The following is a 17,850-nucleotide window of genomic DNA, read 5'->3' as shown; positions in this document are numbered from 1 at the left end:
ATTCTGACTGGTGTGAGCTGATAGGTTTTTGTAATTTGGGTTGACATGTCTTTAAAAATTCCTAAAATTCATCATTTTTCCACGCCTTTTTCTTTTGTGTTAAAAGAAAAAAGAAAAAAAAAAGTGTGAGTACAATCTACCTCTTCAAATTGTCTTTTTGGAAGGTTGCACTCTTGAATTTTTTGGTCGATTTTCGACCTCAGTATTTTTTGGAGGGCAGGTGACATTTACAGAACTGAATTGGTGAATATTTAGTGACCTTTTGCAGTGGGTTTAAAGCTGCTGTTGTGGGAAACGGCCACAAGGAGGCAGCATTTCTCCATTCCCGAATCTGGGTACTAGGGCAGCAGAGCCGTTCTGGAAGTCGTTTACCTGGGTTGTAAATTTGAATGGAATGTGCCAGGAAAACCACCCATAAGTTTATGTCTCATTACTTCTAGTTCGTTGTTTTAATTTTTTACATTGGGGTAATGGTTCGAATGTTGTTTGTCCAAGGTGTACACACTCTGGTTCATTTACACATTATATACATCTATTTATGTAGAGATCCTCTTCCCATGTAAATTATTACAGAGTGTTCCATCAACCTCCCTTGCTATATGGTCGGTCTTTTTGATATATGTATATAATATGAATTTGTATACAGATGGTTACGCTAATCTTCATTTATCCATTCCCCCCACCTTTCCTTTTAGGTAAGCATAGTTTTTTTTTTATAAGTCTGTGATTGCCTTTCCCTGTGGAAATATGTTCATTTGTGTCAGTTATTAGATAACGCCTATAAGTGATTTCATAGGATATAGGACTTTTGCTTTCCGACTTCCCTCATGTTCTGTGATTATCTCCAAGATCATCTATGGTGCCTCCAAGAGCAGTGTTTCATGGTTTTCCATGGCTAGTATTCATTGTGTACATGGACCACTTCTTGTTTATCCCTTCATCCGTTGATGGACATTTTGGTTGCTTCACTGTCTTGTCTATTGTGAATAAGGCTGCAGTGCAGCTTTTGCAGCCCGGGTCTTCTTGATTCTGGTCTTCTCAGGTGAGAGGCCCATTGGTGCGCCTGCTGGATTTAATGGTACCTCAATTTCTCCTTTTAAACGCAGCTCCTTTCTGTTCTCATTATTGGCTGTTAACCACTTTACATCTCACCAGCAGCTAGAGGGTACAGAGTTCTCTAAAACCTCTTCAGCATTGATTGTTTGTAGGCTTTTTGCTGATGGTCAGTCGACTGGTGTGAGTTGAAAACTTTTTGTAGATTAGATTGCATGAGTCTAATACTTCCTGAGGTTGAGCTTTTATCCATTTTCCTTTTTCTAAAAAGAGAGTGAGTAAAACTTACCTCTTCATACTATCTTCTTGAAAATGTTGCCTGTTTTGAATTGTTTTATCCATTCCCTACCTCAGCACAATTTTGAGGCAGGTGTCCTTTACATCCCTGAGTCCTTGTGAATGTTAAGTGACCATTAGCGGTGGGTTAAAAGCTGCTCTTGCGGGAATGGGCCACAAGGCGGCAGCATTTCTCCTTTACCAAATCTGGTTACTAGGGCAACAGAGCCTTACTGGAAGTGGTGTTCTAGGTTGTAAATTAGAATGGAATGTGCCAGGAAAAAGCCCTTTAAGTTTATGTCTCATTACTTCTTGTTCGTAGTTTTAACTTAATTTTTATTTTTTATCACAGCAAACTTGATTACAATGTTTTGTTTGTTCTAGGTGTGCAAGATGTGCTTCTTTCACACATATACATATATCTATTCTTCTTCAGATCCTTTTCCCATGTAGGTTATGACACAATGTTGAGTAGTCTTCCCTTGGTATTCCGTAGATCTTTGGTGATTATATATTTCACATGTGTTTGTATCTCTCCGTTAACCTCAATATGGTAGTGTATCCAATCCTCACACCTTTCCATTTGGCGAAGCATAAGTTTTTGTACTGAATCTGTGATTGCCTTTCTCTGTGGAAATATCTTCGTTTGTTTCAATTTTTAGGTAACACCTGTATGTGATATGATAGGATATGTGTCTTTCGCTGTCTCACTTACTACAAGTTGCGTGATTACTTCTAGACTCATCTGTGGTGCTGCAAATGGCATTGTTTCATTTTTTCGCTAGCTCATATTCCATGTGTACATGTAGCAGTTCTTCTTTGTCCACCCATCTGTCGGTGGACTTTTTGACTACTTCCATATCTTGGCTATTGTAATACTATGCAATGCAGATTTGCCTGCCTGTGTCTTTCCAATTCTGTCTTCTTAGGTTATAGTTCCAGGAATGGGTCTGTTGGATCATATGGTAGCTCAATGTTTACCTTTTAAAGGCACCTCCATTCTGTTCTCTTTAGTGGCTCTTTCCAGGTTACGTCCCACGTAAAGTTGAGGGTATGCACTTCTCCACAGCACCTTCAGCATTTATTCTTTGTAGTTTTTTTGCTGATGGTTATTCTGAATGGTTTGAGCTGATACCTCTTTGTGGTTGAATTTGCATGTGTCTCATAATGCGTTGAAATTGAGCTTTAAGACATGTGCTTTTTATTTTTCCAGCTGTGATTAGAGCTTAGTTCTTCAAAGTGTTTACTTGAAGTATGTGTCACCTTTTGAAATATTTTGGCCATTACCTCCCTCAAGACATTTTGAGGGCAGGTTTCATTTACAGCCCTGCAGTACTAGTTCATATGAAGTGACCATTAACTCAAGCTTTAAACCTGCTTTTGCAGGTAACGGCCAGAGGGCGGCAGCCTTTCTACGTTCCCCACGCTGGTACTAGGGAAACAGACCTACCAGCCAGTGGTGTTCTTCGGTTATAAATTAGAGTGGAATGTGCCCGGAGAAACCCACAGTTGCTGATGTCTCCTTACATTTGTTTTTTTTTTAAATTTAATTTATATTTTTTACTGGAGTACTATTCCGTTGTATACATGGACCACTTCTTCTTGGTGCATTCCTCTGTTGATGGACATTTTTGTTGCTTCCATGTGTTGACTATGGTAAGTATTGCTGGTGTACAGGTTTGCCAGCGTGTGACTTTTTGATTCTCATTTTCTCAGGTGATAGGCTCAGCAGATGGTATGCTTGATTCACTGGTAGCTCAATGTTTACCTTTTCAAAGCACCTCCATTGTGTTTACAGGAATGGTTCTTACCACGTCCCCCTTAGAGCTCAGGGTACACATTTCTCCACAATCCCTTCAGCATGTATTGTTTGCAGCATTTTTGCTGATGGCCATTCTGACTGCTGTGAGCTGATAGGTATTTGTAATTTCCGTTTGCCTATCTTTAAAAATTCCTAAACTTTATCATTTTCCCATGCCTTTTTCTTTTCACTTAAAAGAAAAAACCGTGTGTACAATATACCTCTTGAAATTGTCTTCTTCGAAGGTTGCCCTCTTTTCAATTTTTTCGTCGATTTTTGACCCCAGAAATTTATTGGAGGGCAGGTGTCATTTACAGAACTGCAAGTTAGTGAATATTTAGTGACCTTTTGCAGTGGGTTTAAAGCTGCTGTTGTGGGAAACGGCCACAAGGAGGCAGCATTTCTCCATTCCCGAATCTGGGTACTAGGGCAGCAGAGCCGTTCTGGAAGTCGTTGACCTGGGTTGTAAATTTGAATGGAATGTGCCAGGAAAACCACCCATAAGTTTATGTCTCATTACTTCTAGTTCGTTGTTTTAATTTTTTACATTGGGGTAATGGTTCGAATGTTGTTTGTCCAAGGTGTACACACTCTGGTTCATTTACACATTATATATATCTATTTATGTAGAGATCCTCTTCCCATGTAAATTATTACAGAGTGTTCCATCAACCTCCCTTGCTATATGGTCGGTCTTTTTCATATAAGTATATAATATGAATTTGTATACAGATGGTAACGCTAATCTTCATTTATCCATTCCCCCCACCTTTCCTTTTAGGTAAGCATAGTTTTTTTTTTATAAGTCTGTGATTGCCTTTCCCTGTGGAAATATGTTCATTTGTGTCAGTTATTAGATAACGCCTATAAGTGATTTCATAGGATATAGGACTTTTGCTTTCCGACTTCCCTCATGTTCTGTGATTATCTCCAAGATCATCTATGGTGCCTCCAAGAGCAGTGTTTCATGGTTTTCCATGGCTAGTATTCATTGTGTACATGGACTACTTCTTGTTTATCCCTTCATCCGTTGATGGACATTTTGGTTGCTTCACTGTCTTGTCTATTGTGAATAAGGCTGCAGTGCAGCTTTTGCAGCCCGGGTCTTCTTGATTCTGGTCTTCTCAGGTGAGAGGCCCATTGGTGCGCCTGCTGGATTGAATGGTACCTCAGTTTCTCCTTTTAAACGCAGCTCCTTTCTGTTCTCATTATTGGCTGTTAACCACTTTACATCTCACCAGCAGCTAGAGGGTACACAGTTCTCTAAAACCTCTTCAGCATTGATTGTTTGTAGGCTTTTTGCTGATGGTCAGTCGACTGGTGTGAGTTGAAAACTTTTTGTAGATTAGATTGCATGAGTCTAATACTTCCTGAGGTTGAGCTTTTATCCATTTTCCTTTTTCTAAAAAGAGAGTGAGTAAAACTTACCTCTTCATACTATCTTCTTGAAAATGTTGCCTGTTTTGAATTGTTTTATCCATTCCCTACCTCAGCACAATTTTGACGGCAGGTGTCCTTTACAGCCCTGAGTCCTTGTGAATGTTAAGTGACCATTAGCGGTGGGTTAAAAGCTGCTCTTGCGGGAATGGGCCACAAGGCGGCAGCATTTCTCCTTTACCAAATCTGGTTACTAGGGCAACAGAGCCTTACTGGAAGTGGTGTTCTAGGTTGTAAATTAGAATGGAATGTGCCAGGAAAAAGCCCTTTAAGTTTATGTCTCATTACTTCTTGTTCGTAGTTTTAACTTAATTTTTATTTTTTATCACAGCAAACTTGATTACAATGTTTTGTTTGTTCTAGGTGTGCAAGATGTGCTTCTTTCACACATATACATATATCTATTCTTCTTCAGATCCTTTTCCCATGTAGGTTATGACACAATGTTGAGTAGTCTTCCCTTGGTATTCCGTAGATCTTTGGTGATTATATATTTCACATGTGTTTGTATCTCTCCGTTAACCTCAATATGGTAGTGTATCCAATCCTCACACCTTTCCATTTGGCGAAGCATAAGTTTTTGTACTGAATCTGTGATTGCCTTTCTCTGTGGAAATATCTTCGTTTGTTTCAATCTTTAGGTAACACCTGTATGTGATATGATAGGATATGTGTCTTTCGTTGTCTCACTTACTACAAGTTGCGTGATTACTTGTAGACTCATCTATGGTGCTGCAAATGGCATTGTTTCATTTTTTCGCTAGCTCATATTCCATGTGTACATGTAGCAGTTCTTCTTTGTCCACCCATCTGTCGGTGGACTTTTTGACTACTTCCATATCTTGGCTATTGTAATACTATGCAATGCAGATTTGCCTGCCTGTGTCTTTCCAATTCTGTCTTCTTAGGTTATAGTTCCAGGAATGGGTCTGTTAGATCATATGGTAGCTCAATGTTTACCTTTTAAAGGCACCTCCATTCTGTTCTCTTTAGTGGCTCTTTGCAGGTTACGTCCCACGTAAAGTTGAGGGTATGCACTTCTCCACAGCACCTTCAGCATTTATTCTTTGTAGTTTTTTTGCTGATGGTTATTCTGACTGGTTTGAGCTGATACCTCTTTGTGGTTGAATTTGCATGTGTCTCATAATGCGTTGAAATTGAGCTTTAAGACATGTGCTTTTTATTTTTCCAGCTGTGAGTAGAGCTTAGTTCTTCAAAGTGTTTACTTGAAGTATGTGTCACCTTTTGAAATATTTTGGCCATTACCTCCCTCAAGACATTTTGAGGGCAGGTTTCATTTACAGCCCTGCAGTACTAGTTCATATGAAGTGACCATTAACTCAACCTTTAAACCTGCTTTTGCAGGTAACGGCCAGAGGGCGGCAGCCTTTCTACGTTCCCCACGCTGGTACTAGGGAAACAGACCTACCAGCCAGTGGTGTTCTTCGGTTATAAATTAGAGTGGAATGTGCCCGGAGAAACCCACAGTTGCTGATGTCTCCTTACATTTGTTTTTTTTTTAAATTTAATTTATATTTTTTACTGGAGTACTATTCCGTTGTATACATGGACCACTTCTTCTTGGTGCATTCCTCTGTTGATGGACATTTTTGTTGCTTCCATGTGTTGACTATGGTAAGTATTGCTGGCGTACAGGTTTGCCAGCCTGTGACTTTTTGATTCTCATTTTCTCAGGTGATAGGCTCAGCAGATGGTATGCTTGATTCACTGGTAGCTCAATGTTTACCTTTTCAAAGCACCTCCATTGTGTTTACAGGAATGGTTCTTACCACGTCCCCCTTAGAGCTCAGGGTACACATTTCTCCACAATCCCTTCAGCATGTATTGTTTGCAGCATTTTTGCTGATGGCCATTCTGACTGCTGTGAGCTGATAGGTATTTGTAATTTCCGTTTGCCTATCTTTAAAAATTCCTAAACTTTATCATTTTCCCACGCCTTTTTCTTTTCACTTAAAAGAAAAAACCGTGTGTACAATATACCTCTTGAAATTGTCTTCTTCGAAGGTTGCCCTCTTTTCAATTTTTTCGTCGATTTTTGACCCCAGAAATTTATTGGAGGGCAGGTGTCATTTACAGAACTGCAAGTTGGTGAATATTTAGTGACCTTTCGCAGTGGGTTTAAAGCTGCTGTTGTGGGAAACGGCCACAAGGAGGCAGCATTTCTCCATTCCCCAATCTGGGTACTAGGGCAGCAGAGCCTTTCTGGAAGTCGTTGTCCTAGGTTGTAAATGAGAATGGAATTTGCCAGGAGAAATCCCCATAAGTTTATGTCTCATTACTTCTTCTTGGGTTTTTACATTTTTTTAATAAGAGTAAAGATTAGAATATTGTTTTTCCTAGGTGTACACAATCTGGTTCATTTGTACATTATCTACGTCTATTAATGTACAGATCCTCTTCCCATGTAAAATATTACAGTGTTCCATAGACCTCCCTTGCTATATGTTCGGTCTTTTTGATACATGTATATAATATGTATTTGTATACGTATAGTAACACTATTCTTCATTTATCAATTCCCCCCTCCTTTCCTTTTAGATGAGCATGGTTTGTTTTCTAAGCCCGTGAGTGTCTTTCTCTTTGGAAATATGTTCATTTGTGTCAGTTATTACATAATGCCATAAGTGATATTATAGGATATAGGTCTTTTGCTTTCTGTCCTACTTCATGTTTTGTGATTATCTCCAGGCTCATGTATGGTGCCTCAAAGAGCAGTGCTTCAATGATTTCCATGGCTAATATTCCATTGTGGACATGGACCACTTCTTCTTGGTGCATTCCTCTGTTGATGGACGTTTTCGTTGCTTCCAAGTGTTGCCTATGGTAACTATTGCTGGAGTGCAGGATTGCCAGCCTGTGACTTTTGGATTTTCCTTTTCTCAGGTGATACACGCAGCAGTGGGTATGATTGATTGACTGGTATGGTAGCTCAATGTTATCTTTTCAAGGCACCTCAATTGTGCTTTCATTAGTGGCTCTTACCACGTCCCCCTTAGAATCGAGGGTACTCATTTCTCCACAATCACGTCAGCATTTATTGTTTGCAGCATTTTTGTCGAGGGCCATTCTGACTGGTGTGAGCTGATAGGTTTTTGTAATTTGGGTTGACATGTCTTTAAAAATTCCTAAAATTCATCATTTTTCCACGCCTTTTTCTTTTGTGTTAAAAGAAAAAAGAAAAAAAAAAGTGTGAGTACAATCTACCTCTTCAAATTGTCTTTTTGGAAGGTTGCACTCTTGAATTTTTTGGTCGATTTTCGACCTCAGTATTTTTTGGAGGGCAGGTGACATTTACAGAACTGAATTGGTGAATATTTAGTGACCTTTTGCAGTGGGTTTAAAGCTGCTGTTGTGGGAAACGGCCACAAGGAGGCAGCATTTCTCCATTCCCGAATCTGGGTACTAGGGCAGCAGAGCCGTTCTGGAAGTCGTTTACCTGGGTTGTAAATTTGAATGGAATGTGCCAGGAAAACCACCCATAAGTTTATGTCTCATTACTTCTAGTTCGTTGTTTTAATTTTTTACATTGGGGTAATGGTTCAAATGTTGTTTGTCCAAGGTGTACACACTCTGGTTCATTTAAAAATTATATATATCTATTTATGTAGAGACCCTCTTCCCATGTAAATTATTACAGAGTGTTCCATCAACCTCCCTTGCTATATGGTCAGTCTTTTTGATATAAGTATATAATATGAATTTGTATACAGATGGTAACGCTAATCTTCATTTATCCATTCCCCCCACCTTTCCTTTTAGGTAAGCATAGTTTTTTTTAATAAGTCTGTGATTGCCTTTCCCTGTGGAAATATGTTCCTTTGTGTCAGTTATTAGATAACGCCTATAAGTGATTTCATAGAATATAGGACTTTTGCTTTCCGACTTCCCTCATGTTCTGTGATTATCTCCAAGATCATCTATGGTGCCTCAAAGAGCAGTGTTTCATGGTTTTCCATGGCTAGTATTCATTGTGTACATGGACCACTTCTTGTTTATCCCTTCATCCGTTGATGGACATTTTGGTTGCTTCACTGTCTTGTCTATTGTGAATAAGGCTGCAGTGCAGCTTTTGCAGCCCGGGTCTTCTTGATTCTGGTCTTCTCAGGTGAGAGGCCCATTGGTGTGCCTGCTGGATTGAATGGTACCTCAGTTTCTCCTTTTAAACGCAGCTCCTTTCTGTTCTCATTATTGGCTGTTAACCACTTTACATCTCACCAGCAGCTAGAGGGTACAGAGTTCTCTAAAACCTCTTCAGCATTGATTGTTTGTAGGCTTTTTGCTGATGGCCAGTCGACTGGTGTGAGTTGAAAACTTTTTGTAGATTAGATTGCATGAGTCTAATACTTCCTGAGGTTGAGCTTTTATCCATTTTCCTTTTTCTAAAAAGAGAGTGAGTAAAACTTACCTCTTCATACTATCTTCTTGAAAATGTTGCCTGTTTTGAATTGTTTTATCCATTCCCTACCTCAGCACAATTTTGAGGGCAGGTGTCCTTTACAGCCCTGAGTCCTTGTGAATGTTAAGTGACCATTAGCTGTGGGTTAAAAGCTGCTCTTGCGGGAATGGGCCACAAGGCGGCAGCATTTCTCCTTTACCAAATCTGGTTACTAGGGCAACAGAGCCTTACTGGAAGTGGTGTTCTAGGTTGTAAATTAGAATGGAATGTGCCAGGAAAAAGCCCTTTAAGTATATGTCTCATTACTTCTTGTTCGTAGTTTTAAGTTAATTTTTATTTTTTATCACAGCAAACTTGATTACAATGTTTTGTTTGTTCTAGGTGTGCAAGATGTGCTTCTTTCACACATATACATATATCTATTCTTCTTTAGATCCTTTTCCCATGTAGGTTATGACACAATGTTGAGTAGTCTTCCCTTGGTATTCCGTAGATCTTTGGTGATTATATATTTCACATGTGTTTGTATCTCTCCGTTAACCTCAATATGGTAGTGTATCCAATCCTCACACCTTTCCATTTGGCGAAGCATAAGTTTTTGTACTGAATCTGTGATTGCCTTTCTCTGTGGAAATATCTTCGTTTGCTTCAATTTTTAGGTAACACCTGTATGTGATATGATAGGATATGTGTCTTTCGCTGTCTCACTTACTACAAGTTGCGTGATTACTTCTAGACTCATCTGTGGTGCTGCAAATGGCATTGTTTCATTTTTTCGCTAGCTCATATTCCATGTGTACATGTAGCAGTTCTTCTTTGTCCACCCATCTGTCGGTGGACTTTTTGGTTACTTCCATATCTTGGCTATTGTAATACTATGCAATGCAGATTTGCCTGCCTGTGTCTTTCCAATTCTGTCTTCTTAGGTTATAGTTCCAGGAATGGGTCTGTTGGATCATATGGTAGCTCAATGTTTACCTTTTAAAGGCACCTCCATTCTGTTCTCTTTAGTGGCTCTTTGCAGGTTACGTCCCACGTAAAGTTGAGGGTATGCACTTCTCCACAGCACCTTCAGCATTTATTCTTTGTAGTTTTTTTGCTGATGGTTATTCTGACTGGTTTGAGCTGATACCTCTTTGTGGTTGAATTTACATGTGTCTCATAATGCGTTGAAATTGAGCTTTAAGACATGTGCTTTTTATTTTTCCAGCTGTGATTAGAGCTTAGTTCTTCAAAGTGTTTACTTGAAGTATGTGTCACCTTTTGAAATATTTTGGCCATTACCTCCCTCAAGACATTTTGAGGGCAGGTTTCATTTACAGCCCTGCAGTACTAGTTCATATGAAGTGACCATTAGCTCAAGCTTTAAAACTGCTTTTGCAGGTAACGGCCAGAGGGTGGCAGCCTTTCTACGTTCCCCACGCTGGTACTAGGGAAACAGACCTACCAGCCAGTGGTGTTCTTCGGTTATAAATTAGAGTGGAATGTGCCCGGAGAAACCCACAGTTGCTGATGTCTCCTTACATTTGTTTGTTTTTTAAATTTAATTTATATTTTTTACTGGAGTACTATTCCGTTGTATACATGGACCACTTCTTCTTGGTGCATTCCTCTGTTGATGGACATTTTTGTTGCTTCCATGTGTTGACTATGGTAAGTATTGCTGGCGTACAGGTTTGCCAGCCTGTGACTTTTTGATTCTCATTTTCTCAGGTGATAGGCTCAGCAGATGGTATGCTTGATTCACTGGTAGCTCAATGTTTACCTTTTCAAAGCACCTCCATTGTGTTTACAGGAATGGTTCTTACCACGTCCCCCTTAGAGCTCAGGGTACACATTTCTCCACAATCCCTTCAGCATGTATTGTTTGCAGCATTTTTGCTGATGGCCATTCTGACTGCTGTGAGCTGATAGGTATTTGTAATTTCCGTTTGCCTATCTTTAAAAATTCCTAAACTTTATCATTTTCCCACGCCTTTTTCTTTTCACTTAAAAGAAAAAACCGTGTGTACAATATACCTCTTGAAATTGTCTTCTTCGAAGGTTGCCCTCTTTTCAATTTTTTCGTCGATTTTTGACCCCAGAAATTTATTGGAGGGCAGGTGTCATTTACAGAACTGCAAGTTGGTGAATATTTAGTGACCTTTCGCAGTGGGTTTAAAGCTGCTGTTGTGGGAAACGGCCACAAGGAGGCAGCATTTCTCCATTCCCCAATCTGGGTACTAGGGCAGCAGAGCCTTTCTGGAAGTCGTTGTCCTAGGTTGTAAATGAGAATGGAATTTGCCAGGAGAAATCCCCATAAGTTTATGTCTCATTACTTCTTCTTGGCTTTTTACATTTTTTTAATCAGAGTAAAGATTAGAATATTGTTTTTCCTAGGTGTACACAATCTGGTTCATTTGTACATTATCTACGTCTATTAATGTACAGATCCTCTTCCCATGTAAAATATTACAGTGTTCCATAGACCTCCCTTGCTATATGTTCGGTCTTTTTGATACATGTATATAATATGTATTTGTATACGTATAGTAACACTATTCTTCATTTATCAATTCCCCCCTCCTTTCCTTTTAGATGGGCATGGTTTGTTTTCTAAGCCCGTGAGTGTCTTTCTCTTTGGAAATATGTTCATTTGTGTCAGTTATTACATAATGCCATAAGTGATATTATAGGATATAGGTCTTTTGCTTTCTGTCCTACTTCATGTTTTGTGATTATCTCCAGGCTCATGTATGGTGCCTCAAAGAGCAGTGCTTCAATGATTTCCATGGCTAATATTCCATTGTGGACATGGACCACTTCTTCTTGGTGCATTCCTCTGTTGATGGACGTTTTCGTTGCTTCCAAGTGTTGCCTATGGTAACTATTGCTGGAGTGCAGGATTGCCAGCCTGTGACTTTTGGATTTTCATTTTCTCAGGTGATACACCCAGCAGTGGGTATGATTGATTGACTGGTATGGTAGCTCAATGTTACCTTTTCAAGGCACCTCAATTGTGCTTTCATTAGTGGCTCTTACCACGTCCCCCTTAGAATCGAGGGTACTCATTTCTCCACAATCACGTCAGCATTTATTGTTTGCAGCATTTTTGTCGAGGGCCATTCTGACTGGTGTGAGCTGATAGGTTTTTGTAATTTGGGTTGACATGTCTTTAAAAATTCCTAAAATTCATCATTTTTCCACGCCTTTTTCTTTTGTGTTAAAAGAAAAAAGAAAAAAAAAAGTGTGAGTACAATCTACCTCTTCAAATTGTCTTTTTGGAAGGTTGCACTCTTGAATTTTTTGGTCGATTTTCGACCTCAGTATTTTTTGGAGGGCAGGTGACATTTACAGAACTGAATTGGTGAATATTTAGTGACCTTTTGCAGTGGGTTTAAAGCTGCTGTTGTGGGAAACGGCCACAAGGAGGCAGCATTTCTCCATTCCCCAATCTGGGTACTAGGGCAGCAGAGCCGTTCTGGAAGTCGTTTACCTGGGTTGTAAATTTGAATGGAATGTGCCAGGAAAACCACCCATAAGTTTATGTCTCATTACTTCTAGTTCGTTGTTTTAATTTTTTACATTGGGGTAATGGTTCAAATGTTGTTTGTCCAAGGTGTACACACTCTGGTTCATTTAAAAATTATATATATCTATTTATGTAGAGATCCTCTTCCCATGTAAATTATTACAGAGTGTTCCATCAACCTCCCTTGCTATATGGTCGGTCTTTTTGATATAAGTATATAATATGAATTTGTATACAGATGGTAACGCTAATCTTCATTTATCCATTCCCCCCACCTTTCCTTTTAGGTAAGCATAGTTTTTTTTTATAAGTCTGTGATTGCCTTTCCCTGTGGAAATATGTTCCTTTGTGTCAGTTATTAGATAACGCCTATAAGTGATTTCATAGGATATAGGACTTTTGCTTTCCGACTTCCCTCATGTTCTGTGATTATCTCCAAGATCATCTATGGTGCCTCAAAGAGCAGTGTTTCATGGTTTTCCATGGCTAGTATTCATTGTGTACATGGACCACTTCTTGTTTATCCCTTCATCCGTTGATGGACATTTTGGTTGCTTCACTGTCTTGTCTATTGTGAATAAGGCTGCAGTGCAGCTTTTGCAGCCCGGGTCTTCTTGATTCTGGTCTTCTCAGGTGAGAGGCCCATTGGTGCGCCTGCTGGATTGAATGGTACCTCAGTTTCTCCTTTTAAACGCAGCTCCTTTCTGTTCTCATTATTGGCTGTTAACCACTTTACATCTCACCAGCAGCTAGAGGGTACAGAGTTCTCTAAAACCTCTTCAGCATTGATTGTTTGTAGGCTTTTTGCTGATGGTCAGTCGACTGGTGTGAGTTGAAAACTTTTTGTAGATTAGATTGCATGAGTCTAATACTTCCTGAGGTTGAGCTTTTATCCATTTTCCTTTTTTTAAAAGGAGAGTGAGTAAAACTTACCTCTTCATACTATCTTCTTGAAAATGTTGCCTGTTTTGAATTGTTTTATCCATTCCCTACCTCAGCACAATTTTGAGGGCAGGTGTCCTTTACAGCCCTGAGTCCTTGTGAATGTTAAGTGACCATGAGCTGTGGGTTAAAAGCTGCTCTTGCGGGAATGGGCCACAAGGCGGCAGCATTTCTCCTTTACCAAATCTGGTTACTAGGGCAGCAGAGCCTTACTGGAAGTGGTGTTCTAGGTTGTAAATTAGAATGGAATGTGCCAGGAAAAAGCCCTTTAAGTATATGTCTCATTACTTCTTGTTCGTAGTTTTAAGTTAATTTTTATTTTTTATCACAGCAAACTTGATTACAATGTTTTGTTTGTTCTAGGTGTGCAAGATGTGCTTCTTTGACACATATACATATATCTATTCTTCTTTAGATCCTTTTCCCATGTAGGTTATGACACAATGTTGAGTAGTCTTCCCTTGGTATTCCGTAGATCTTTGGTGATTATATATTTCACATGTGTTTATATCTCTCTGTTAACCTCAATATGGTAGTGTATCCAATCCTCACACCTTTCCATTTGGCGAAGCATAAGTTTTTGTACTGAATCTGTGATTGCCTTTCTCTGTGGAAATATCTTCGTTTGCTTCAATTTTTAGGTAACACCTGTATGTGATATGATAGGATATGTGTCTTTCGCTGTCTCACTTACTACAAGTTGCGTGATTACTTCTAGACTCATCTGTGGTGCTGCAAATGGCATTGTTTCATTTTTTCGCTAGCTCATATTCCATGTGTACATGTAGCAGTTCTTCTTTGTCCACCCATCTGTCGGTGGACTTTTTGGTTACTTCCATATCTTGGCTATTGTAATACTATGCAATGCAGATTTGCCTGCCTGTGTCTTTCCAATTCTGTCTTCTTAGGTTATAGTTCCAGGAATGGGTCTGTTGGATCATATGGTAGCTCAATGTTTACCTTTTAAAGGCACCTCCATTCTGTTCTCTTTAGTGGCTCTTTCCAGGTTACGTCCCACGTAAAGTTGAGGGTATGCACTTCTCCACAGCACCTTCAGCATTTATTCTTTGTAGTTTTTTTGCTGATGGTTATTCTGACTGGTTTGAGCTGATACCTCTTTGTGGTTGAATTTGCATGTGTCTCATAATGCGTTGAAATTGAGCTTTAAGACATGTGCTTTTTATTTTTCCAGCTGTGATTAGAGCTTAGTTCTTCAAAGTGTTTACTTGAAGTATGTGTCACCTTTTGAAATATTTTGGCCATTACCTCCCTCAAGACATTTTGAGGGCAGGTTTCATTTACAGCCCTGCAGTACTAGTTCATATGAAGTGACCATTAACTCAAGCTTTAAACCTGCTTTTGCAGGTAACGGCCAGAGGGCGGCAGCCTTTCTACGTTCCCCACGCTGGTACTAGGGAAACAGACCTACCAGCCAGTGGTGTTCTTCGGTTATAAATTAGAGTGGAATGTGCCCGGAGAAACCCACAGTTGCTGATGTCTCCTTACATTTGTTTGTTTTTTAAATTTAATTTATATTTTTTACTGGAGTACTATTCCGTTGTATACATGGACCACTTCTTCTTGGTGCATTCCTCTGTTGATGGACATTTTTGTTGCTTCCATGTGTTGACTATGGTAAGTATTGCTGGCGTACAGGTTTGCCAGCCTGTGACTTTTTGATTCTCATTTTCTCAGGTGATAGGCTCAGCAGATGGTATGCTTGATTCACTGGTAGCTCAATGTTTACCTTTTCAAAGCACCTCCATTGTGTTTACAGGAATGGTTCTTACCACGTCCCCCTTAGAGCTCAGGGTACACATTTCTCCACAATCCCTTCAGCGTGTATTGTTTGCAGCATTTTTGCTGATGGCCATTCTGACTGCTGTGAGCTGATAGGTATTTGTAATTTCCGTTTGCCTATCTTTAAAAATTCCTAAACTTTATCATTTTCCCACGCCTTTTTCTTTTCACTTAAAAGAAAAAACCGTGTGTACAATATACCTCTTGAAATTGTCTTCTTCGAAGGTTGCCCTCTTTTCAATTTTTTCGTCGATTTTTGACCCCAGAAATTTATTGGAGGGCAGGTGTCATTTACAGAACTGCAAGTTGGTGAATATTTAGTGACCTTTCGCAGTGGGTTTAAAGCTGCTGTTGTGGGAAACGGCCACAAGGAGGCAGCATTTCTCCATTCCCCAATCTGGGTACTAGGGCAGCAGAGCCTTTCTGGAAGTCGTTGTCCTAGGTTGTAAATGAGAATGGAATTTGCCAGGAGAAATCCCCATAAGTTTATGTCTCATTACTTCTTCTTGGGTTTTTACATTTTTTTAATCAGAGTAAAGATTAGAATATTGTTTGTCCTAGGTGTACACAATCTGGTTCATTTGTACATTATCTACGTCTATTAATGTACAGATCCTCTTCCCATGTAAAATATTACAGTGTTCCATAGACCTCCCTTGCTATATGTTCGGTCTTTTTGATACATGTATATAATATGTATTTGTATACGTATAGTAACACTATTCTTCATTTATCAATTCCCCCCTCCTTTCCTTTTAGATGGGCATGGTTTGTTTTCTAAGCCCGTGAGTGTCTTTCTCTTTGGAAATATGTTCATTTGTGTCAGTTATTACATAACGCCATAAGTGATATTATAGGATATAGGTCTTTTGCTTTCTGTCCTACTTCATGTTTTGTGATTATCTCCAGGCTCATGTATGGTGCCTCAAAGAGCAGTGCTTCAATGATTTCCATGGCTAATATTCCATTGTGGACATGGACCACTTCTTCTTGGTGCATTCCTCTGTTGATGGACGTTTTCGTTGCTTCCAAGTGTTGCCTGTGGTAACTATTGCTGGAGTGCAGGATTGCCAGCCTGTGACTTTTGGATTTTCATTTTCTCAGGTGATACACCCAGCAGTGGGTATGATTGATTGACTGGTATGGTAGCTCAATGTTACCTTTTCAAGGCACCTCAATTGTGCTTTCATTAGTGGCTCTTACCACGTCCCCCTTAGAATCGAGGGTACTCATTTCTCCACAATCACGTCAGCATTTATTGTTTGCAGCATTTTTGTCGAGGGCCATTCTGACTGGTGTGAGCTGATAGGTTTTTGTAATTTGGGTTGACATGTCTTTAAAAATTCCTAAAATTCATCATTTTTCCACGCCTTTTTCTTTTGTGTTAAAAGAAAAAAGAAAAAAAAGTGTGAGTACAATCTACCTCTTCAAATTGTCTTTTTGGAAGGTTGCACTCTTGAATTTTTTGGTCGATTTTCGACCTCAGTATTTTTTGGAGGGCAGGTGACATTTACAGAACTGAATTGGTGAATATTTAGTGACCTTTTGCAGTGGGTTTAAAGCTGCTGTTGTGGGAAACGGCCACAAGGAGGCAGCATTTCTCCATTCCCCAATCTGGGTACTAGGGCAGCAGAGCCGTTCTGGAAGTCGTTTACCTGGGTTGTAAATTTGAATGGAATGTGCCAGGAAAACCACCCATAAGTTTATGTCTCATTACTTCTAGTTCGTTGTTTTAATTTTTTACATTGGGGTAATGGTTCAAATGTTGTTTGTCCAAGGTGTACACACTCTGGTTCATTTAAAAATTATATATATCTATTTATGTAGAGATCCTCTTCCCATGTAAATTATTACAGAGTGTTCCATCAACCTCCCTTGCTATATGGTCGGTCTTTTTGATATAAGTATATAATATGAATTTGTATACAGATGGTAACGCTAATCTTCATTTATCCATTCCCCCCACCTTTCCTTTTAGGTAAGCATAGTTTTTTTTTATAAGTCTGTGATTGCCTTTCCCTGTGGAAATATGTTCCTTTGTGTCAGTTATTAGATAACGCCTATAAGTGATTTCATAGGATATAGGACTTTTGCTTTCCGACTTCCCTCATGTTCTGTGATTATCTCCAAGATCATCTATGGTGCCTCAAAGAGCAGTGTTTCATGGTTTTCCATGGCTAGTATTCATTGTGTACATGGACCACTTCTTGTTTATCCCTTCATCCGTTGATGGACATTTTGGTTGCTTCACTGTCTTGTCTATTGTGAATAAGGCTGCAGTGCAGCTTTTGCAGCCCGGGTCTTCTTGATTCTGGTCTTCTCAGGTGAGAGGCCCATTGGTGCGCCTGCTGGATTGAATGGTACCTCAGTTTCTCCTTTTAAACGCAGCTCCTTTCTGTTCTCATTATTGGCTGTTAACCACTTTACATCTCACCAGCAGCTAGAGGGTACAGAGTTCTCTAAAACCTCTTCAGCATTGATTGTTTGTAGGCTTTTTGCTGATGGTCAGTCGACTGGTGTGAGTTGAAAACTTTTTGTAGATTAGATTGCATGAGTCTAATACTTCCTGAGGTTGAGCTTTTATCCATTTTCCTTTTTTTAAAAGGAGAGTGA

This window comes from Eubalaena glacialis, chromosome 8 (assembly GCF_028564815.1).
Source record: "Eubalaena glacialis isolate mEubGla1 chromosome 8, mEubGla1.1.hap2.+ XY, whole genome shotgun sequence".
In the NCBI taxonomy this organism is placed as follows: Eukaryota; Metazoa; Chordata; class Mammalia; order Artiodactyla; family Balaenidae; genus Eubalaena; species Eubalaena glacialis.
This window is presented reverse-complemented; position numbering follows the sequence as displayed.